Source organism: Corvus hawaiiensis, chromosome 1, assembly GCF_020740725.1.
Source record: "Corvus hawaiiensis isolate bCorHaw1 chromosome 1, bCorHaw1.pri.cur, whole genome shotgun sequence".
Classification (NCBI taxonomy): domain Eukaryota; kingdom Metazoa; phylum Chordata; class Aves; order Passeriformes; family Corvidae; genus Corvus; species Corvus hawaiiensis.
The window spans coordinates 49,276,296-49,300,956 of record NC_063213.1 but is presented as its reverse complement, the minus strand read 5'-3'; the positions used below and the strand labels follow the sequence as shown (position 1 = coordinate 49,300,956).

General features: G+C 37.0%; 1 long non-coding RNA gene across 1 annotated transcript in view; it reads right to left on the bottom strand.

The window, feature by feature from the left end:
• Window positions 1–10,420: 10,420 nt before the first annotated feature.
• The window catches only part of LOC125335192, a 64,041-nt gene continuing 49,800 nt past the window's right edge, over window positions 10,421–24,661 (bottom strand). The window contains exons 4-5 of the long non-coding RNA XR_007207372.1: window positions 11,019–11,158; window positions 10,421–10,724 (exon numbers count right to left, since the gene is read on the bottom strand). This is a non-coding gene — a long non-coding RNA (uncharacterized LOC125335192). The remainder of the gene's footprint in view (window positions 10,725–11,018; window positions 11,159–24,661) is intronic.

Sequence of the window (24,661 nt, the reverse complement as noted above, 5' to 3'; positions counted from 1 at the left end):
TTGAGCAATCAAAAAGATGTCATACCTTCCCAACCAGCAGAACAGTGAGTTCTAGCTTATAGTAAAGACTGATTTTGTAATAATTTCTAAGGGTTGTATTACAGTAGTATTTTCACTTCTGCTTAGTGCTTTTTAGTTCACCTTGTAAAGGTGAACACAGAGCTGGTTTGGTTTCTGATTCAAAGCTCATACCCCAGTATGTGTTCCTGATACATTTTTTGACATTGTCTATTCTCTATGATAATTACAGTAAACTACTCTTAAAACTGCTGATTACTGCATAATAATTTTTGAGGGTTGGTTTTTGTGTGTGTGTGTAGAGAAAATCAAAACATCTTAAAATAAAACAATGGTAACCTAAGAAGTGTGTATTTAAAAGACCTTCACCAATTGTCTCCTGTCTCTGCTGGAAGGGTGCAGGTTATTTTCATGGGACTGGCATTTCCTTTCAGAGCTGGGGCTGAGCTACTCAGAGAGAGAGAGAGTCAACCAGACCTTCAGTAGGGGAGGAATAGCACTGCCTTAGGTCATCTCAGCCATCTCTAGGACACTTCACTCCCATTTGATTTTTGCATTTCTTTTTCCACTGGGACTGAACAGACTGCCTCTCGTGAAAGCATGATTTCCCTCAGCTTTGTTCCAAACTTTCTTAGTTTAAACCATACTCGTAGAAGTCACTGATCATGTTTTACATATTTTGACTGTTTTAACTACCATAAAAAAAAAAATGGAAACTATTTTTATGACCTACCAACCATTTGAGGATGTTTCCCTTTTAGTACAGTCAATATGAGACTTTCCTCCCAAGCGTATCAGGAATAATTTTTAACATGTTTGAACTGTATATTTTTCCCAAAAATTAACTCTTGGTCTAAATGAATTGCCTCCTAAACAATATTTTCCTTCTGAAAACTAAATGCTAAATGTACATATAATTAATAAAAATATCTTGAACTTATTTTTAAGATTAAAGTTAAAAAATAATGTAAATTGTATCATGTCTGTAAGATGCCTACATGAAAAATGGTGACAGTTCAGAAATAGATGCTTTTATGAAAAAAAATATTTTGAAGAAAGAAAGAGAGGCCACTTCAATATAATAAACAGAAAACATGTTTTTCCTCTTGCCATGCTACCTCATCTCCCTCCAATAGCACTCTAGAAATAACAGCATAGATTTCTGCTTACAACATGATATTTTGGAATCGTAAGGAAAAGATAAAATATTATTGAAATAAGCATATTTTAGTCAGTTCCTAGCTATTGTGGTCAAATGCAACTCAACATAGGTCAAAAAAATAAATTTCTGTCATTTACAGACTTAAGTAGGCTTCATATTAATCATTGAGTGCATTAATCTATTTTAAATCTGGTGGAGCTGAACCAATGAATTATCACCCAAAAACCTACCCTGCAGAAATAGACATGAATAAAAACATCCTCACCCATATTTAACACCAGAATAATTAAGGTTTCTAAATTTACCAACTCCTACCACACCACATACAACTTTTTATTTGTCAGCTATTTCTCAGAGCTATAGTGCCTTGGGGAAAATTGTCACCCCTGGAAGATTGTCCTGTCATTCATAATTCATCTGTGGTTCCACACACTGTAGATATAGGTTACAAACCAAGACAGGGAATTTGAAATATATAGGAAAAATATCAGGTTTTTTACAGGAGATGTTCTTTTTATATTATATTTGTTTCATCAGTGCTTCAAATTATTTAATAGTCCTCTTTACTGATATAGAAGGAAAATTTTCACAGAGAAGAGTATGATTGCCTTGGTTCAAATAATTTAAATATGTCAATCAAATTATATTACTTGAAATTATACTTGAATTATATTACTTGATCTAAACAAACACTTTACTGAAATCTTCTAGCATGCAAACACAGGTAAATTATTTCTATGTGGCCCTATCTATTTAATATTCATAAAGAAATAAAACAAATACAAGGGCATCACAACTTGGAAAAAAAACCCCAAACCAGAAAACATTAATCAGATTAAAATCTACAAGGCTAGTGATATACCAAGCCAAATTCCTACTCACATTTAAAGTTAAATAAGAAAAAAAGTCTTATCCAGGTATATTTCCTACTCCCTTATATCACTGTAAATTAGGAATATACAGCTGAAAGTAGTGGGCCATCAGCAGACATAAAAATGAAGGGAAGTTCTTCTGTGACCAGGTACGTAGTTTCTACACCACATGCTCATGTATAACACCTGCATTTCCAGAGCAGCATAAAGAGATTTAAATATGTATTATAATCAGAATATTTGCTTCCCATTAAGCTTGGAGTTTATTAAATAAGAATCTGTTGTTCCCTGAAAATAGCCTTTCCCATTTGTAAGACAGAAATAATCCTTGTGCTTTTCTTTTTGTCTGATTTGATGTAGAGCATGCCCTTTCTCAGAGGCGGGTTCTTGTTACATGTCAGCACTGTGCCTCACTCCAGTGCCGTTTGTTGTCATGGAAGAAAGCAGTAAGTGTTGTCACTCCAGGTCTGAATCAGTAGGATTTGGCTGTCATGCCAGCCTAAGGCACAGTATTCTGTGGTTATGGACAGACATGGGGATGCTTCAGCCCAGAGCCTGTCAGTAGGAGAGTATCCTCATTAAAGGGAAGGTCCCCAAATGTTTAAGCTTTAAGGTTTCTTTGTGAGATGCTTCAGGATAACCACCTGGGCTCTTGAGGACAGGCCATATCCCTGACTTCCCCTCTTGTTTCAAGAGGATAAAGGTCTTCAATTAACTGGAGAACCACTAAATCAGATTTTCCTTATTTGGAAGTAAATGAATGACTTTTGGTTTCAATTTCCTTGCTCTCCATTTACAAAAGTGTGTGAAAAGAAACATTAATTACAGATTATATAATTTTAATCTTTGCTGCTGGGCAGAGAAAATGCTGCATAGTCCTGAGAATTCATAACATGTCAGTAGGCATACAGTTTTCTTAATTTAAATAAACAAAACAATTAGTATATTAACAGAAGGGACTGAAGTTATTTCTTGTTTTTCAGTTTCCAAAACAAATTACTATTATTCATTGTACTTTAGCTCCAGAACAACATTTTTCAAATTAATTTAATTCAAAGAGATCAGAGGAAAATGCCTCTGGATGAGGGAAATACAGCATAATCTATGACACAGGCTATTTTAATAGATGCCACTGGCTTCAACTCTTTGTGTTGCCATATAAGCATAAATCACAATTTGAAATTATTTGAACATTAATGCAAAAACAAACAATGTCTATAAATATTCAGGGTAAAATAATTTTAAGAGAGTCGTTCTTTTGAGAAAATATAAATTACATAGGAATTATTCTATTTCAGTAACATTTTTAATTAAAAATATGACCTATTTTCTTTATTTCCTATTAGTCATTTTGATTTCCATTTTTTGTGGATCAATGTGAAATTACTCTCCATATAATAATAACTATTAACTTGATGATGATGTTCTGTGGCAAAATAAAGTATTTTAATTTGACTTTGTTCCAACAGGACAGAAATCAAATTAGAAGCATTTCTCTCAAAAAAGAAATGCCTTTCAAAAGAGAAGGGGTTTCTTACACCTTCTACAAGTTATCGTACCGGTTTTATTCCACAGCTATAAAGATTAAGGTGTAAGCCAACTAGTTTGTCTATTCTGCATACAACTTGAAAACTAGTTTTCTACACGTAAGGAAATTGCCTTACTTAAAATCCTAGGCCAGGTACAAGACATTTCCTGCTCCACTGGTCAATCTGCAAAAGAACACTGCATCTTGTTTCCTACTCATTCCTACTCATCCTCTCTCATCTTCCATTTCTCTCTCCGTCGTAGGTAAAAGTCTTTCAACAGGTTACTGTGATATTTTAGAAATGCCAATACTGTGGTATAGACTACTGCTCTTTCATTTTTGTTCCTTAAAGTCACATTTGTTTGAAAAAATACTTTATCAGCTTCTTCCTCTGTGAAGGAAGACACCTCTGTGTGTCCACAGGAAGTGGTGTCAGCTCTTAAAGATTTGATCCTGCTGTCCCTGAAATAATTTAAAAATGTCTGCCGAGATCTGGTACACTGGAATAGCTGCAATGGTAAATCCAACTGGAAGATTGTAAAAATTCAGTGACAGCAACATTGTGGAGTATATTAACTTTCTACTGGGCAGGAGTCCATCCCAGCTATTTTGCTGGGCTTCTTACCTGGCTATGTAGATGAAGGTAAATATTTGCTTACTGTTTCACCACTACCACCACCACAAGCTATTATATCAGTAACATAGAGCTAAACCAGATTTGGAAGAACAACCTGGATTTTTGTCTGCCTTGTGTATCAGCAGGAAAATTGCCAGCTAAACCCTAATTGTGGATTCTTTATGACAGGTAATAATAGGAGATGCAGAGAAGAGCACAGCTTGTATTTCATCTACCATGCTGAGCTGAAAGAGCGAACAGCTTAAAAAAAATGTTTTGATTTGTAAGCAAAGCACATTTTATTTGGGTGTCACCAAGCAAGGATATACAAGGGACTGTACTGTAGAGTGAAGCTGACCCTGGGGAAGTCGATAGGAATTTTCCTAATACTTTAGTGAACCAGGAATTAATTCAATATCTCTTTTCTCAACAGCCCACAGCTTTTCAGGCTCATTAAAAAAAACCCAAACAAACAAACAAGCAACAAAAAAAACCCCAAAACAGAAAAAAACCCCACAGTACCAAACAATACTTGTAAATAATGCAAGAAAGATTTCTTTGCAGAAATATATCTTTGTCAAACGCTCTGCCTTGCAGTGTAGACATGCTGCTCCCACCAGCTTTGTCAGGAGCAGGGCGTACTCACAATGGGAAGAATTTGGCCCCTGAACTTGGTGCCCGTTTAGTGGTTTGGCACACAACCACCAGACCCTTTGGATCTTGTGGCCTTGTTCCATCTGTCTATGTATTGACTGTAATTTAACATTACATCCTCAGCTAATCTAGCTCTTGATTGATTTCTGAGCAAATCACAACCTTGAATCATAAATGACACTAATTCTTTTCAATGTGTAAGTCCAGCTAGAAGTTTTGTGTGACTGCAGATGGTTTCTAAATCAGCTTTCCCATAATGTGACATAGGATACTGTTTTCATTAGTACAATGCAACTTTCCATATAGCCAGTTTTGTGCAGTAACTGGCTCAGTAAATCTCTCATTTAAAGTTGTTCCACAGCCGATGACTGAACTTGGAAACACACAGCAGGGTTTTTAAGATAAGTCTCAGACACGTTTCCTAGACTATGAATCTTTCTCAGGTTAGCAGTTTTAAATATAGTCTGGTTGGGAATGACTTTTGCCCTCACTTCATTGTAGTTGTCAATTATTTAGACAGGCATCTGACATTCCTAGGTCTGGTGTCTCTTGTAAAACCTCATACCTGGCAGCAGACAATAGGTCTTTGAGCTCATTCTTTTCTACTTTGCACCTGCCAAGCTCATGCTCATGCTTTCTTGTAGAAAGTAAGAAGCGATTCTAAAATGTCCCAAAACTGGAATAAAGTCATCTCACCTCAAGAATATGTGTCATGGACAAAAAAAGCTAACAGGTAGTGGAACTGTGGACCAAAATCTGCTTTCTGAGTCATAGTATTGATATTCTTATTTTGTATTTATTCTTTTCATTGGCAGTGTAAAGGTGGATTCAATCATCTAAATCTTAAACTAGGTTTTCCCTCCCTGTAATAAATGATTTAAACCAATGCTGTTAATTTTTATTCTGTGGTCTTCCTGGTTAATCTTTGTCTAAACATTTTCATTCTATGGAAAAGTGCTTACTAAGAAAAACTTCAGTTAAGTATGTAAAGAATTTCAATCACATGCACTTTTCAACATGCCACTTCCTTTTTAAAAACATTTTGTATTGATTCTGCAAATTACAGGCGACTTTTTATTTATTTTGAGGACAAATTTTTAGGTGGAGAATACCTTGAGCTAAAGCTTCACAGAAAGTTAGTAAAATTCCTATACATAGTTTCAGTATTAACTACTTAAATTATGTATTTTGATGGAATTCAGTTTTTAAATTTTTAGTTTTAATACTAAAATTGTCAGGAAGAATCTTTAATAAAGAAGTTTGCTTCTCATCACTTTTATGAAACCAATTACTCTCAAATCAGCTACTCTGAAGCTGATTTTCTAAGGAGTTTCTTCTTGGGCTTTTCTCCACTAACTTGTGGGACAAACAACAAAGGTATGTGGTAATGGCATGTACTGATCTGAACCCATACCAAAAGACACACACCGTTGCCCCTCCTGATCCTTTGGAGCCCAGGAGTAGGAAACAGATGGCTGATCCAACTCCCCATGCAGCACTCATTGCAGTCTGTTCTGGCCTAGCTACACTGACTCAGTGGATCCTCGAGGCCTGAGTGAATATTTGATTGCGGTCTTAAAGAGCTAACACTGTTAATTATTGCAGCTGCTAATAATTTTTGAGCTCGCAGCTTCTTGGAAAAATGGGTCTTGCACTCCACTGTTGTGCTGCAACTCATTTTGGCCAGTGGAATGTGCTTTGTGTCCACAGAGCATTAATGGGTACCTACTCATGGGTTGGCATAGAGCAATTCTGATAGCATAACTGTTACAAAAATGCTATTTGTTTGTATAAATATGCATCTAATCACCCTAACGATGCTGGCTATACCAGTTTTTCTTGTCAGTAACAGACTTCAATCTCCACCAACAGCTTTGCATTGAACTTCATAACCTTCAGATCGATGGCAGATTGAACATAGCTGTAGGTTGTCTTAATACTAGAGGGGAACAAAAGCCACCTCACCGCTGGTGCCAGCCAGGCTAACCAGGGCTGTCTGGCAGTCAGGCCAGATCCTGAGCTCTGCAGAGTACATTGTGTCTCCAGTTCCATTAACACTCAACTCCTCTGCTTATGTTCAGGTCCTCATGGACTGCAGGAACACTGCTGAAGAGCAGTAGCCTGCATGAGACTTTGTTGAAGACCAAAGGAGATGAGACTCATGTTCTGGCAAGCTGTGCCCTGTGGTTCAACTTTATTCTTGAGGAGAACATTGGTCTGGCAACAGCTGCTGTGCCCTTTTCACAAGCACATTAATTGGTTTCCAAAAGCATGGCTTCATGGAACCTGATACTTTGCAATCATGTTGCTAAATGGCCTGTTTTGGGGGGATCCTAATGACTGACCTCTGGGGGAGGATGTTAGGGACTGCTCTGGTCCAGACACAGTCAGCTCCAGCCACCTCGATGGACGCATGGCAGGTCAAAACTCAGTCTGACAGTGTGTGCCAGTTTGTCCAAATCTAGAAATATATCCTCTGAGAGAAGGCAGGTCACAACCACCTCTCCCCCACCAGGTTAGGGAAAAATAAATTTTCCTCGAAGGAAAGTGAAAGAGATAAAAACTATTTATTTAACAAACACATGGGAAAAAGGATAATAATGCTAAATGATAAAACCTCCCGCTATACTGAGAGAAACCTGGGGGAAAATTTCAGAGTCCTTCCATAGATCTCTCTCCCCCTCCTTGGAGCTGGGATGGGGTGGTGGGCCCACCTCCAGGGCCAAGGCCTCGGTGGAAAGTCCTCCCAATGTATTCTGATGTTGAAACAGTTCAGCAGAGAGAAAAGGAAAAAAATGAAGTCCAAAGAAAAACAAAAGTTCAAATCTCTGGAGGAAAAGGAGCTGAGAAAAAAAAACCTGCCAAAAGCTGGCTGGAAGGAAGAGCAAGCTGGGTGCTTCCCTTCCCTCTCCCTCTCCTGCCACTCTGAAAAAAATGTCTCTATCTCTGTGTGACCTTGGAACATGAAAGAAAACTTCTTTGAAAAAATTTTGCTCAGTTTTTCCTTCCCCCTCTCAGGCTCAGTGTAAAGGCATAGAAAGGCAAAAAAAAAAAAAAAAAAAAAAATCTGGGCATGGGGCAGCGATAGGGGATACATATCATAAAGTCACTCCAAGACACAGTGGAGTTGATGTAGCCTCCAAACCAGAGAAGGTTGCAGTGATGCAGTGAAATCATATTTCAGAAATTACAGAAAGTCACAAGGCCAGAGGAGCAGGAGGTTCTTTGTGCTGGAGCAGGGACATCCCCAAGGTAACTGAAGCCCATGCACAACCTCCACCAGAGCGTATGTGCCCATTGCAGCCCTCAGCATTTAAATGTTTGTCATCATTGTTTCCCAATACCTGAAACAGTAATTAAACATTGCAAATTAAGTTAAATCCCCCAAGCCAAGTCTGCTTTGCCCATGATAGTAACTGCTGAGTGATTTGTTTTGACCCACAAGCTTTCCCTTGTACTGCCTGTTTTCTCCTCTGTTCTGCTAGAAGGTGGGGAGTGAGTGAGTGCATGAGTGAGTGGCTCTGTGTGCTTGGCTGCTAGGTCAGGGCCAACCCACCATGTGATGCTCATTTTTTCTAAGGACTATTTTTTTTCCTGGCTATTTTTTGTACTTTGTGTATATTTTAACACTTTCAAAGTGCAAGAAAGTAGATTTGACAGTAATTCATGACAGAAACAGGGAGAGAGTAGACAGCTTGTTAGTTCTACATACTGCCAGGTGTGTGAGTGAACCTAATGACAGGCATCATGCAAGGTATGAACATATATTTGGGTTCCTTAAACTGAGAGAAAATTTGACTGCTTAAAGATGTATTCATATAAATGAGAGTTACTGACAGAAAGACAAGTATTATTTCCCTGATAAAAATGTTCAAATGTTTCTTCTTCTGTTTTCAGTTACATTTATATAATTTTCATTTCAATTCAAAGTTACCTATGGGGGTTATTTTCTCCTAAGTATACAGATATTAATTCTTGGGAGCAGGTGGCATGCAAACATGCAAGATGACAACTATCAACATCAGGGTAAGATATTGATATTTCAATCCATGTCAAAATTTGGCCAGCCCTTTCTATTCTCTATAGAACAATAACAGTTGAATTCCTCCAACCACAAATTGTGAGAACTTGCTCTCTTTTTATTTGAAGACTGCACATGCCCAGGGTTATGCAGTATAGTAGCCTCTTTCTTTTTGAGCTCAGAAAAAATTCAATATAAACAAAAATGCTGCAGCAAATCTGTTCAATGACCCAGAATAACTCTGTATTTTTCTCTCTTTGTTCCTTTTCATATATGATTAGAAAAGCTTTTCCTTTGTCTCTGATGTGCCCTCCGCCTCTGTTTATCCTTGCCTTTTAGTTATTTCACTCTGTAATTGCACTTTTCTTATTCTGAGGATTCTCTTGTCATGGCATCTTTATTATGTAAGGAGAGGTGGTCTGAAAGTAATAATCACAACTTTGTGAAAGTCATGAGCTGCACAATTTGTTTGAGAATACTAAATTTTTTAATTTTTTTTTTTTTAACTGAGCTCTAGAAGTAGTCTTCCATCAGTAATTGTCCATCTGGAGACATTGTTGTGCAGTCACTCTGAAATACAAAGAAATATCTTTATTTAAAAAAGCCCTATATTTCACAGAACATTCCCCATCACCAAGATCCCATACAGTTGAACTGACGGGTTAGAAATCTAAAGAAAGAGGGAAGAGGCATCTACTATAAAAATCTCTCCTGAAAAGAGTGGTAAAGTTACAAAGAACATGACAAAAAGAAGGTTTGGAGCCAGTAAGGATTTTGCCTTACCTTTGTGAAAAAGGGAGAAGTATTGGAAGGGTTTAATTTTTTTTTTTTTTTTTTTTTTTTTTTTTTTTTTTTTTTTTGGTTTCTGTTAATAAGTAGCTCTTCCTTTTCGTAATTAAATCTGTCTAAATACACATGGGCTTCAGGCACCTGATGATGGTGATGATGGTAATAATAATGTTGTTTGCTATGTGTGTAATTAAAAATCCTACACTGATATTTTGCAATGTTATTTCTAGAAAGCCTTAAATAAACTCCAAGGCAAATTAGAAGCTATATATACTTCATAAGGCTTAAAAAATGTTTTAAGCACACCAAGTGCTCCAGTCATTTTTTTCAGTGTCTTCAGGCAAGGTGGTTCACCTCAAAGCATCCAAAGTGCACAGCAAGAGATTGTGGGATATTTCTTGCTGATTCAGATGGGGTGCAACATGCTCAGTCTTGATCTGGCCAAATAACAGAATGATTGCTTGGTGCTGTGCTGAGATACAAGAATTTCATTCTCTCCTCTTCGGTAAAGCTCATCCTCTGGTATTTTCTGGATATTTTCTTGGCCTTGCAAATCTCTTGACTCTGTGCTCACTGTTTATTTTGGTGAAATTGCTAAACATCAAGCTCCCATTGCCTGCTTTTTTCCCTAGTTTAGTGAACGATATCAACGGTGCAATTTGTTTTTCTACCAGGTGACAGAACTGAAAGAACAGAAAGAAACTGTATTTTCTCATGGTAACTTTTTAATTTAAATACAAGTCCACTTAACTAATCACATTTATTTGTATTCTTCTTGGACACTAGGTTTCTAGTTTGGTAGAGTTAATGGAGTATGCACATTAAAAATTAATGAAATCAGCATGAACAAATACAATAAATAACTTCTTTGTTTGCCTGGCCACATAATTTTGTAGACTTTTCTTCTGTTTACTTAAATGCAAGAAGTGAAACATTCGCAGTATTAATCCTATGTGGTTGTGGGGATAAATGGTTTCTCTACATTACCATGATGATGGAGGCTTATTGCCAGACTTCCAGTTCTTCATGCATTACAATGCACAAGCAGTAGAGCTATGACAGTGCTGTCAGAGTATAAAACAATTATTAAAAAAAAATTAGTCAAGTGCAATTCTCAAAATTTCAACCCAAGATAAACTATTTATCTATATTGAACACAGACAAATATTCTGCTTTTGGAGCATAAGTAAATGCTTTGAGTCAAGGACTCAGTGGGAAATTCTGATGGTACTAAAACAATGCCAAAGTGGGAAAAAAGTCCTTCAGGCCTGACTTTATGGGGGTGTGGACACACAGTAGGATGTGTTTTGGATGACATCAGAATGAAAATCATAAACATTGACAGCTGCCCACAGTACCTGCTGTTATAGCTAAGAGCAATCAGATGGCTGACAAGATATGCGATTTTTCAGGACCTCTCCTTTTAGAGGCTCACTGTGGTTCTTCTGGCCTTGGTGGAAGGACTGTTTTATCAATGGCAAGTGTTTTGGTAATCCAGCTGGAGAAGACATAAAAATTTTTAGACAGAGTCTGACAGTGCTCCCAAGAAAAGTTGCCTCTGCAGAAAAGAAGTTAGACTGAATGAAGGGGACAGGCTTTTCTCTGTGTTACTCAGGAGATCAAAGATCTGTCTGGATAGCCAGATTGGGCTGTAAATTACATTGGGTAGTCTTCTTGCCTGAACAAGTCTTTCTAAATAGTACTGGAGATAAGCCAGAGGGATCAGTAATTGTAGGCTGGCCTGAGAAACAATCAGTTCTCTCTGACGGCTCACAGCAAGCTAACAAAAGGTTTTCTGCAAGCCTTTGCTTATTCCGAAGCAGGTAACTCTCTTGAATGCTGGAGAAATAGAGCTACTGTGTTAGAAGTTTCCTACTAGCTCCTTCTTCCTTTGTGGATCATCAGTGTATTTATCGTTTTCTGAGAGTAACTATGTAAATCAGAAGTGCAGCTTGAGCAAAACACAGTGAGAATCAACTGGGAGATCTGCCACAAATCTCAGTGAGGTTGCAATAAATGATGATCAAAACAGGCAACTATTATTGACCCCAATAACACTGCAAATTAATCACTGTCTCTACAGAAGAAATAGCTCTAATCGTCATGCCAGCTCCTTAACATTAGGTTTAGAGTTCGGCTAAAATCCAGTCCTTAAGAAAATATTTGAACTTCATATCCTGCAACACCAATTCAGCTGGACAATTTCAACCATCACAACATACCTGAAAAAGAATGGATTTTGAATGATAAATCCAACATATTTTGTTGCAGATGAAGGGAGAATGAAATGCTGGTTGGGGGCACTTTCCTCAATTCCTCTCCCTCAAATGTGTCCTGGCTAGGAAGAAGCGCATGGTGTATACAAGGCCATACTGACCATTTTATGTAACACCCAGCCTCAGTTTTTAAAATTCCTGTCTTGAGAAGTCCTAATCAAGTTCAAAAAGTGAGGAAAAAGTATTTGTTAGTAGAACAATCTCTCAAAGATAAGGATGAATATATAAAAGAAGAAAAACCTCCAGAATTTTCTCCATACAAAGATGAATAAAAAAAATCTTCAGCCTAGAGCAGTCAACATCCCCCTTTGTTTTTATTTTGTTTGGTACCACAAAAGAATCAATAGAGCCCTGGGAGAAGGATACTGGGTGTACAGTATGAGTTGTGCTATACTTTTCTAAACTACAAAATAATTGTTAAAATGAAAAACTTGCAACATTACTTCAATCACCAAGGACATCCTCCAGCTCAGTGAATCTGTCAACAAAGCTACAAACTACAGGATTTTACATTTTGGGGAAGAAAAATGAAACAGAAAGCTTCTAATTTTAAGCAGGTGGACGAAAAGAAGGAGGTTGTAGTCTCTAGCGGGAGAATTCCAGGTAGCATAATTTACAGAAGAATGAAAAAGTCTGAACAGGAGAGTAAGTATCAGAATAAAATACTATCTAATAAAATCATATTTAAATGCATCAATCCTGAACAACAGCAGAGAACACTTCAGAAAGCATTTCTGGTATCATCACTCCAAAGGTCACAATGCAAAACCATGACATACATTTTCATGCAGTCTTGTATATGTAATAGCTTTATCTGAGACAAAGCAGAACTCCAGATGGAGTTGTATGGTATAGCTTGACTCATGAAAGGTGTTCCTCCTATATTTGTGCACATACATATTTGTGCATAGTAAGTCTTTTCTATGTAGCACACATAAAAATATTGACAAGGAATTATCTCTAACAGTAAAACGAAGTGAGGGGAAAACATGCATCAAATTCAAAGTTAATATAACTGCATTATTGTCTGCAAAGTCATACCACTTTGTGATATTTACCTGAATTCAATTACAGCAGAGATTAATATAAAACAAGGTCTAATTCACTGAGAGCTTAAGAACTAAATGTGCAGGTATGTTAAACCTGCATGTATCTAATTAAAGCAGATTAATAGAGAAAGAGATGAAGATGCAACCAATATCCCACTAATGTCTATAGCTAACAATGGAATGCTAAATGTTTTGAACTCATGCTTAGCTGCCATAAGTATAAATTTACACCACACAGGGACCTACATTTTTATTTATCACAATGCCCAACATTCTAAGCAATTTGTTTCTAATTTAAGTGTATAAGTTTGCTTCTGCTCTAGTGTTTATTAATGCAAGTCATAGAACTGAAGTAAAATGTACAGCTTTGAGTAGATGTGGCTGGATTTTTGGATGAAGCAAGAGCAGTGACTGCAGACTTCCAGGCTGCAAAGTAATTCTGGGGATATTGAAAGCCTGTGAACATGAGACAGATGTGCTCACTTGGCAGCAAAGAAGGTCAGCAGTATCCAGGAGCATATAAACACAAGTAGAGTCAGTGGATGGAGGGAAGTACTCCCCTTTACTTAGCACTCATTAGAGCACAAATCATTAGATCTAGATATTGCATCAACTGTTGGGATCCTCACAACAAGAAAGATGCTGATAAATTGGAATGAGGTCAGTGTAGGGCCACCAAGATGTTTGCAGGCTGCAGGATTTGGCCTTGTGAGGAGAGGCTGACAGAACTGGCCTTGTCCAATTTGGAGAAGAGATAGCTCCTGGAAGCCCCCACTTGGGCCTGGAGAGAAGCTATTGGGAATGTAAGTCAGGCTCTTCACAGCTGTATGTACAGTTGTGCATAGTGGGAGGCTGGGAGGCAACGGGCGCAAGATGAGAGGCTTCAGAGAGCTCTTCAGGCTGGATATAACACAGATAAAAAAAGATTGATCATGAAAATAGTTGAGCAGTGGAACAGGGTGCCTAGAAAATTTGTACTGTCTGTACACCTGGAAGTTTTCAATATGAGGCTGGACACAGACCTGGAACAACATGGTCTGATCTCTGAGCTGGTCCAGTTCTGAGCAGGAGTTTGTGTAAGAGACTTCCTGAAGTCTCTTCCTGACTTGTATTGCCATTTGATTTTAGGGCGGCTTTCAATATGCATTCGTGAGAATATGAGGAAGGAAATATTTCCTATTGCAGATTCTTGCTTATCAACACAAAGGTCCCTGGTCTGTCTTGTGTCGTTTATTTTAGTCTTTTCTTTTCCCCTAAGGAAAGTTCTGCCATTCAGGAAGCAAATCTTAGTAATGAAACTGAAAAACTCAAGCTTGACTTCCTCAAACTGAATTAGAAATGATTCATCATTAGTTTAAACAGACCCAAGTCAGTATTTTATATAATTATACAAATATTCACCATGAAAGAGTTGAATCTGAGATGATTCAGTACATAGATCATCTAGTATGATTCTGCCCCAATCCTGGATGAGTACATTAATCTTAGTCAGGCATGAATATTTACAGTAACAAAGGATAAACTTTTGTTTTTAAAATATTTTTTCATCCTCTCTTAGAAGTCACTGTACTGGTAAACAGGATGAAACTGGATTCATTTATCATAATATTTGCAAAGAAGTGACAAAAATGGAAACATTGAAAAATGAAACAGTTGAAAAATTTCTTAAAGTCCCTCAGACTATTCTGATTTTAGAAGTTTTAGTTGGTGTTCAATGATTGTTAACTTGTGCACATGGCAGGAAGATCAAGGCTCATTGCTCTTTCAGCTCAGAAAGTCATGAGACAGGCAAGGATGGAACTATGCAGTCAAATACTTTAGCAGTCTGCTTTTACTGGCCTTATTACCACTTTTATAAATATATATAATGTATATCACTGGAAGATAAAGAAAAAAATCTGATGATGAATGGCTTATTCTTTTAAATATGTCAACTGTTAAGGAAATCTCTGGATAAGATTAAACTACATAGAAAACTCTTATCTGTATCATCTACTCTTTCCAGTTTTCTCATACGGCCTTTCTTTTCATTCTAATAATCCCAATGATTTTAAGTCATCAAGGGTATAAGTTTATGTAATTTTCCTATAATAATTTCATCTGAAGGTTATTGAATATCTAGGAACTGTTACCATGGGGAAATAAAAGTAGAATAATTCAAATACAACTTGAAAACATGAAGGGCTACTCTAGAGAATTTCACATGGTGCAGAGTAATCCATTGCAATGAATATTTCAAAGTGGAAATTTAAGGCTACAGTTGTAAAAGATTCACATAACATTTATAAAGAGTCAGCCTAAACTGCAAGTGTCACTCTTTCTTAAATGCAGTGCACAGCCATGCAAGTTTCAGGATTTGGGAATTTTCCTCTTTTCAGTTTGCCATTACGGTCAAGCCACAAAAGACAATCTAAAAAGACAGGAAGCATGGAAACAGATGTTCCAGCTATAAAATATAAAAGGAGGTGTGGAGAGGAGGAAAAGAGTGAGTTACAATATGGCAAAAATGGCATATTATGTTTATCAAGTGTATTAAAAGATAGGGAAGGGTCAGAGGAACAAACTGGTCAGGGACATGTCAGCATGGTTACTACCAGAGTTTTCATCTGCTAATTCTATCTCTTATTAACACTTGATCCACATGTCAATTCCTCTGCAGAATAATATAGTGTGGTGGGCTATTTAGAAGTTGATTACTGATCACAAATGAAAAGCAATTGAGATTTTCATTTTAAAAAGTAACAAAATGAAGGAAAAGCATTTAACTGCAAAATCAGATCCATAAGAGTGAGGAAATCCAACCCACTGACTTTGATGCCTGACTTTCATATTGAATTCCTGCAAGGACAGAAAAGGTAAAGGGCTTCAGGTGCTGTGGCTACCGAGCAGAATTTATTCCACGGTTGTCTCCTATAATTTACAGTACACAGAGCCAGATTCTCTCCTCAACCTACATCCAGTTGGTGCAGAAGATAGTAATTATCACTGAAAGTGAACTGTATATACTGCAGGTATTTTAGTTTGCTGCTAAAAGCTGGCCTGTACATAACCTAGGGCAGCCTCAGGGCTGCCCTAATTTATGGCAGTTTCTTAACACCCAAACATAGTGAATTAGAGCTCCTTTCTGCTTCTCATCTTGATCAGGTATAAATAGAATATAGACAGTTGTGCCCAGCCAAAGGAAAGAAGACAAACAACTTATCTGGGATAATCTTCATACCAACAGAGGCAGCCCAAATTGGCTATTTTGTCTGAAAGTGGTCAGATAAACTGACCCAAGGGATAGAAAAACACCAAATCAAAATACCTGAAGTACAAACATGGCCTGAATATAACCTAGGAAGTTTGGTTTGTTTTCTGAAGCCATGACCTGAGCTGAACCATCTAACAGGATGGTCCCATATTTGTAAGAATAAACAAATAAAAGCCATGACATTCTTGGTTCCAGTAAAGTCTGTTTTCTTCCTGGGCTGGTATTGAAAGATTTTACATACAGCTGCTGTACATAGGCAGCTGCCAGTTTAGTCAGCATTTGGGAATCCCCAGATGCCATAAGAAAGGACAAAGCTTTTTCACAACTGCAATAGTTCTGTGCTGAAGAACATTTCTAGGAGAGCTAGAACAATACTTCAATTTACTTGGGGACTTGTTCATCACTGTACTAAAATCACTGAAAACATTCAACCAGCCAAGTGAGTGAAAACCAAAGCTGTATAACTCCATTGATCAAGCCACAGCATGGCCCAGGAAGTGATAATTGAATCAATATGACAAGCAGGTCAAAAGAGCCTGATAGTTTTGGCTTCTTCTGAGGAAAGCAGTGAATCATTTTAAGACAAAAGTTGCCTAATTTCTTGTCCACTCTTATAGCAGAATGAAAACCCAGTCCACAGCCTTTACTAGGGAAGCAAAATCCTGAAAAAACAAAAACAAGTGTCATCATGATGTCTTGAGTTTTGGACGTAAATCTTAAAAACAACTGCTCTGAATTGCCAGTAAATGTGTGCTTCCTATGCACAGTAAATATGAAATGTTATTCAATTAACACCTGCTGTCCTATATCATCAAAAATTTTACAATCCCTTTTCATCAGAATGAATAGCTATAGAGAGGAACACTAGTGGAAAAGCAGACCTTTAGGTAGAATAATTAATTGCATTTTGTCTTAAGTATCTTATATGGCATCTTATATCTTTTAGACCTACAGTAGAATCAGACATTTAGATTGCAGGAAACTTCATTCCCTCACTCCAGATTCCTCATTGTCTAACTACCATATCCTTTCATCGGTTATTTTTGACTTATGGGGAACATTTTTTTTTCAGACTACTGTTGAAAATATTTGATTTCTCAGTGCTTTGCACCATTAAAGGAAGATAGCCGTCAGCTTTGCCCAGATTTCATTCTTTCTTACACCAAAAATATATCTTTGAAATAAATGTATCTCTCTTCTAATAATGAAAACAACTATCCCATTCAGCTCCTGATTTTTGGAAGGTTTCTGGAACTCCTGCATTAAATCATGCTCTAGAGCTAATATCCTCTTACTGTCGTTCTTTTAAGTATGGCTGGCACTGTTCTTAGACAACAGCCAAAAACTTCTACTGTTCAGTTTACAATGCTGTGTAGACATGTGCATTTTTCCTCTGGTCATCTAATACCTTCATTGTGAGAGGTCTGCCTGGATCTGTACACCAAAGTGTGCAGCTTCTTTAAATGCTTTCACTTGAGACTAACAGAATGTTAGGGGCAGCCAGCTTGCTGTCTGCAGCCAATAGATGAGAGCCTCTAGAGGAGGGCCTTCTGCTAAGCAGGGATTTGTGAGTAACCCTGGCCTTCAGCATTGCACAGAGAGCATTTTTATGCTGTTATTTTCTTCACAAATGTACGTGTAGGGGTGGTAGATAGTTCTATACTTGGCTGTCCTATCTAGGATGTTGGTAGTCTTCCTGTTCAATGAGAAGCAGGTTTTTCTTCTGTTACATTGCATAAGCATTTACATTAATGGTTCACTAATGAACTCCAGTGCAATTTGGTTCCCTATATACATAAAAGGATGGAAAGAAAACTTTCTACCAACACCTCTATTATTGTCCCCAAGCCCTTTTGCTTCAGGAGCTTAGGACAATATGAAATATGCAGGATAGGTTTTAATATTAATCAGATGGTGTGATTGTAATACTACCAGTTACTGAGAAATGGCTAATTTTTCAGAGAAGTGGCAAAAAAAAAAACTATGGGAGAGCAGAAGTTGAAAAAGAAAAGAATATAAGTTATAAAATTGATGTCACAGATAAAAAGTAAATCTGCAGTTCCACAGGAATCCCTGTTCAGCCATTCAGAAGAAATACTTCTGAAGCAGCACAAGCTGGCATTGGACTTTTTGAAAAATTTGAAAGTACTTTTTCCATTTGTATTTAATTTGTCTCATAAATCCTTAATTCAAACACATTGAGGGGGGCTTTGCAAATTTCAAATTTAAGTCTAGAGAAAGAGTCAAGTGAGAAGCATAATAAAAAAGAAGTTCTTTCAAGAGAGGCACAGAACAGGTAAATGTATCAGTGTGCTGAGTGATGGGGAGGATATGAAAGGAGGAAAGGAGAGAAGACAAAGGAAGATATTCTAAATTTTAAACAATCTCTTTGTGGCATGATGTTCAGGGACCAACACAGAGATAAGTGCTGACATCCTGAATGTGTGCCATGCAATTCAAATTTTCCTTCTATTGTCATCTAAAATGGCTTCTGCAACAATTGATTCTGGCCAACACAATCTATTTGAATACTAAACTATATAAGGTAGAAAGTCAGCTATCTTTGTATTTAAGGCGTCTACATTTATTTCCATGGTAGTAGAGTAGCTAACAATACACCTCAAACTAGCATTTTAGTATGGTAGTTTTGTGCTTAGTTTGTTTGGATTATCTTTTTAAATTTTACATTACCATTTCCAATTAAGCAAATAACAGTATTTTTCAACTAAGTTCAGTGAAAATGGTGAAAAAAAATGTTGGTTACTTTTGTTTTACACTTCCACAGATGCAAGCAAATTTTCACCCAATGCCGAACTCAATTGTAAACTCTTTAAAACACGTTGAAACATTGCAGAGCAGAATTCAAAATGACACAGGCTTTTAAGCAATGAAGATTCAGGAAAGACTGAAAGAATATTTGCCTAAAAGCTTGGGTGAGAAATGTTTCCCCATTGTGAGAAGTGTTGCTGAGATTTGTTTTACATTTCATCACAATGAGCTCAGCATAACTGTAAAGATTTTCAGACTGGTTACAGCTCTGACAGGAACACTATCACTGTCAATTATTTCATCCATAATGCCAGAAAAATAGAAAAAAAAAAAAGACAAGAATGAGACATGAAATTCCAATGAAGTCTTTGGATACTTGTGGGTTTGGGATTTTATCTGTTTCACTAGTTGTACCTGTGATGACTGGATTTGAATTTAAGTGTATTTTTTCCTCACAGCTTTCATGAGTGGCTTGTCTTGTTTTTTTTAAGACTAGGAGCATCATGAGTTCTTCAATTTTCTAGTTGTATCACAAGAGTGACAAAAGCCTGTAAAGCTAAGGAAAACGAAAAGAAATTATAAAATTGTTTAAATGTGAGATACCTATCTTTCACACTTACACTTTGCTACAGAAAACAGAAAAATTAAATCAGTGCAACAGGCATATTTCGAATATATACTTGCTTTGAGCTTAGCAAGAAATTTCACACAAGGAGAGAAGATGATTAATGATGAATATGTAACAAAGAACTCTTTCCATATGACAAAACAATTCTCTCCTAGAAATTTTTGTTATCATTCTGCAAGGGAAGTAAGAGAGGTTATTCCTTCCTGTAATACAAGAAGTCCATGGACCTGCCTCAGAAAAAGAGGGAAATATATATAAAATGTCTGAAAGCAGTTGGTGTAGATTTCTGAGAGCAACTGGAACTGGGTTCTGCTAAAAAATGCAGCAAAATGCTCCATAAAAATTCACTTATTTATGCCAAAATACCAGCAAACTCAGCGGCCAATCACTTTGAACCTGAATGATGATCTGCATGTCACCAGTTTGGTGACACTTTTTTCACTCTCTTCAGTAAATTATATTTCAAAATACAAACTTGCAAGATGCCGGTTCCTGTACATGCAACTTCCAAAATAAAGCAATGTGGTATGAGTCATGATTTCTACACAAGGTAAGTTCAGAAATAAAAGATTAGAGAGCAGGTCTCCTAGGACCAATAGGCCTACAGAACCTCACAGGTTACTGTCTCTAGATCTGAGTTCAAAGGCAGTGCTTCAAGTGTTTCAAAGAATGTCTTTGACTTCTGCAGAAATAAAATTCACTTTCTTTTAAGAAGAGTCCTTCAAATTGCTATACATGTAAATGCTCTTTACAAATATTTGAAGAGATACCAATTGAGTACTTTATTTTCGGTCCTGTTAATACCTGCTTGTCTGTTGTTTTGCTCTCTTTTATGTGTGGGTATGAATAGATGAATTAGAGAAGAGCACACAGTCAGTAGTGCTATGAAACATCATAGTTTTCTTCCCAATCCTCATTTAATACGTGAGCTAACAATAGAAGAAAAATTGGCATTAAAGGATATTCTTATTAAGAGAAATACAGCAAGCAAGCAGTTTTGCTGTTTACTGTTTGATGGAATTAAATACAACTGGTTTTAAAAGCTTTAGTCACACAGTCATTTGTATTTGTGTTGTCTTAAATTTGTCTTGCATTTCCATTGGCATGGTAGGTGACTGCAGTGCCTACATCATGGTTTGATGTAATTTAGGGCAATTAATATTTCAAGGTTGATTTAGTTGGGATTGATGATGATTTCTTTTCAGGCTAGCATGCTCTCCCCAGATGGTTCAAACTACTGCCTCAGTGCTGGTCTCTCTACAGATTTGGGAAGTCTTGATGCATGCAGAAATTTACCATATGCATGTATTTTCACAACATTGCAGCTTTTCTAGGCAGAGATGATGGTTTGATGTGTGAAGGCTGGAAACCAGACCTTTGGTGCTAGCTTCAGTGTTCCTGAAACTATTTTTGTACTCCTGACCAAACAAGTGTTGATGCTGTCTGTGTATGTTACCCACCCGTGCTCATGTGCTGTGTGGAGCTGTTGAGAAATGAGGGTCACAGTAGCTGCTACCCACAGAGAGACCACCTGCTTCACCTTCATTTTGAACTATGCTCTTCCTGCCTCTCATCTTACTGACATCCAGTGCAGCAGGTATCTGTGACAGTGACCCAGGACCAAAACACGCTGTACATGATTGTCACATTAATCTTCTAGTAATCTGTGTTTTGATCATAATTCCATAACCAGTATTTCAGATTGAAGCCTGTTAATGCTTTGTTATGAGGACATAAATTTGTTTGTACAGAAGTTTGTACAGAAGCTCACCTAAGGAGCCTAACTATGCAGGTGGAAAGACTGGGCTCTGGAAGGGTGTCTCAGTGTTGACTGCATATTTAAATGTAGAGTTACATGTTTAAAACCAGCTGGGCCTTAGCTGTGACCCTGAAAGCAGTGTCATAGCACACAAACATCTTCCCAAACAAAGCTCAGGGAGTGGTATGCTGCTTTACACTGACAAATGATGAACTCATAATGTTTTCATAATTGCAATCCTTTCAATATGAGGGCAAGTTAATGATATTCTACTTCTACCTAGCTAAAAATCATGCTAAAGGCTCTTCATTAACAGGTATTAAGGTTTTCAGAAAGAGCAGTCTCTGATCATGTCTTATTGTATTTATGATGATGATATTCTGTCTTTAAGAGTTTGCAAATGTCCTTTTCTTGAGACATAATTTAGAGGGTTAGTTGAAATCTTTTAGAACTGCACTTTTCAGTGATACAGTGAGGTTATCTGTAAATGCTACCTTTTGTTTTGTTTCTGTGCTCAAAAGTTCATAATTACAAGGTTGGCAATTTTAAAAATTTTATAGAAAAGTGAGTTCTGAGCTGCAGACTTATGAACACAGTAGCAATTTCATAAAATTCACTGTGAGATTATAGTGTAGCCGAGACATCAATTCCTGAGAGATTTAAAAACCTGTCCAGAAGCATTCATTTTTTCAGATGTAATAATGTTAAATGTGAAGATTGAGTCATTAATGTATGAGTAACTCATTCTGTGAAGTTTTTTACAAAACCATTTTCAGGTTATTATGATTTCCCCTTATGCAGAGGTATGAAACCAGTCAGATATCTACTGTATGAATGACTTAGCAGAAAGCATGGTTTGACTGGAATATTAAGCCAAGGTAGATGCTATTAAAATGCTTCATCTTTGTTATCAAGTTATCTAGGTGAGGTGAAGAAGGAAGAAAAGAGAGAGGCTTATTGATAAAGCACTAATGCTAAAAATTAAAAAGAAAAAAGCACTATTATTATTATTATTATTATTATTATTGCTACTATTACTACTAATATTATTGCTATTATAATTGTTGGTTGCTATACATTCAGGGAAAGCTGAACAGTAGTCAGCCTGTGATTTGAAAAACATTGCTAACCTAGTTCTAGTACTATTTGCATTAGCTGCCTGATCAACACACTGAATTTTTTAACATTGAGTCATAGGTTACAGGTTTTACAAAGTGCTAGGAAAAAAATTCTCATGATCGACTAAAGCAGTAGCTCAGTTCTGAATGAAGGGAACAAGCTGAAATTATATTAGTTGCTGCATGGCTGTATGCCATCCCTAGACATACCCAAATCAAATCCTAAACCTAAATGACCCAAGCAGTCACTTGTTCCTGAGAATTGTAATAACTTCTTTGACTATTCAGTATGAATTGTCTTGGAGGAATCATTTATTAACTGGACCTCTGCTGACTACAAAAGTGTTTTAGGCACCTTACTCACAAGCAGTTACATACACTTAAATGCATAAATTAGGCATTTTAATTTCATCCTGAGTTCTACCTGAAATAATTTATATGGACTATCCATGTACTTCCTCAAAAGCAGTGGTTCCAAAATGACAGCAGCTCACTTTTTCTTATATCCAATCCTACCTCATGCCACAGATTGAAGGGTACCTCAAAAAACCAAAAACAAACAAAACCGAACCAAACCAAAACAAAACCCCACAAAACTATAAACAAACCTAAAATCTCATAAGTACAAATAATATTGTCCTAAATTTAGCCCTGACATGTTTTTTAACCACAATATGAAAATGAATCTTAATCTCTTTGTATTATTTACCCCAAACTCCAGATTTAACTCTGGCGCAGTATAATGGAAGTGATGGAAAGTCACTTACCATATTACTTCCTTTCATGTACAATTCCTAAAGGTTATGTTAGAGAACATTTCTAAACCCAGAATTTACTGCAGCTCAGAACTCTTTACATTTCAGAATCCTAACCAAATTCTAACTCTTGCAATCACGCCACCTTAGAATTAGAAACCTAATCTTGTATAGGTTAGAATACCGTGAAAATACCCTGGAAATATCCAGAAATAATATTACTCTGGATCCTAAGTGAACCAGCCATAAGCCTAGGTTGATTAATGTGTCTAGATCCTAAAATAACAGGAGCTGCTCAGACCTTCTATATCCAAATAGTGAATGCTACATGTGCTTTACTTCCAGAGTGGTACCTTGGAATTTTATATCCTAATCTAGGATTATAGTTGTAGTATTTGATTTAATTCTAGAGAAATAAATTAAGTCCATCAAGTTTTAGGACCTTTAAGACAGGTTAGCAAACCTACCTACACTATGACTCAGCCCTCCCTCTATTCAGCATTACTAAGTCCCAAACTGAGAGATCTTAGTTTCTCCAAAATAAATCATGTCAGGTTTGTCTTTCCCCTTGCAGAATCAGATGTAATAGTCAGGAAGAAAACTTATGGGAACCCACCAGTAACTGCAGTTCATGTTCCCTGGCATTCCCAGGCAAACCCTATATCTAGACCTAACCCTAATCCTGTTTATGTTGCTTGTTCACTTGCACCAAAGTCAAGGAGAGAGAAGAGCCTTAATGCCTTCAAGCAGGTTACTAAGAATAATCTGCCTGCTCCTGTCCAGAGCCTCCAGATAACCCCACTGCCAGCTGAGAGCCGCTGCCACATAGAAAGTGGCACACACCCCTTGTCTGTAGAAAAGGTTTGAAGATATAAACCAGCAACATGCATCCCAAGAGCTCCCTCTGATATTCTTCTTGTGCTTTCTTCCTTAATCATCTGTCTGCTTCTGTGTGGAGAATACTTTACAGTACCTCCCTTGCCTGCCACAGGTCTATTAGCAAAGTAACAGTTATCAACAGAATAAAAAGCAGCCATAAAAGGAAGAGAAATAAGCTCAAAATAAAATAAATAAGCACTGGATTCAAGCAGCAAGGAATATTTAGCCTAGACACTAAAAAACTTTTTCGTGGTTTGAATAGCTAATTATCAAAATGGATTCTTGAGGTGGTGCTGTTGTGTATCTGAAAAGTTTGCAAGTTTCTATGCAGGGAAACAACAGGCTCATGAAGAGGAGGTCTCACAGTTCCTCTTGACTTGTTTTCCTCTGATTTGTATCTAAATAACAGAGTCAGGTGATGCCAAACATCCAAATGTAAATCTGTCTTTCCCTTGAGACTAAGGAGGCGACCATCTCTAGATTCCTGCAGTGAACAGTGCTGTGTCCCAGATAAG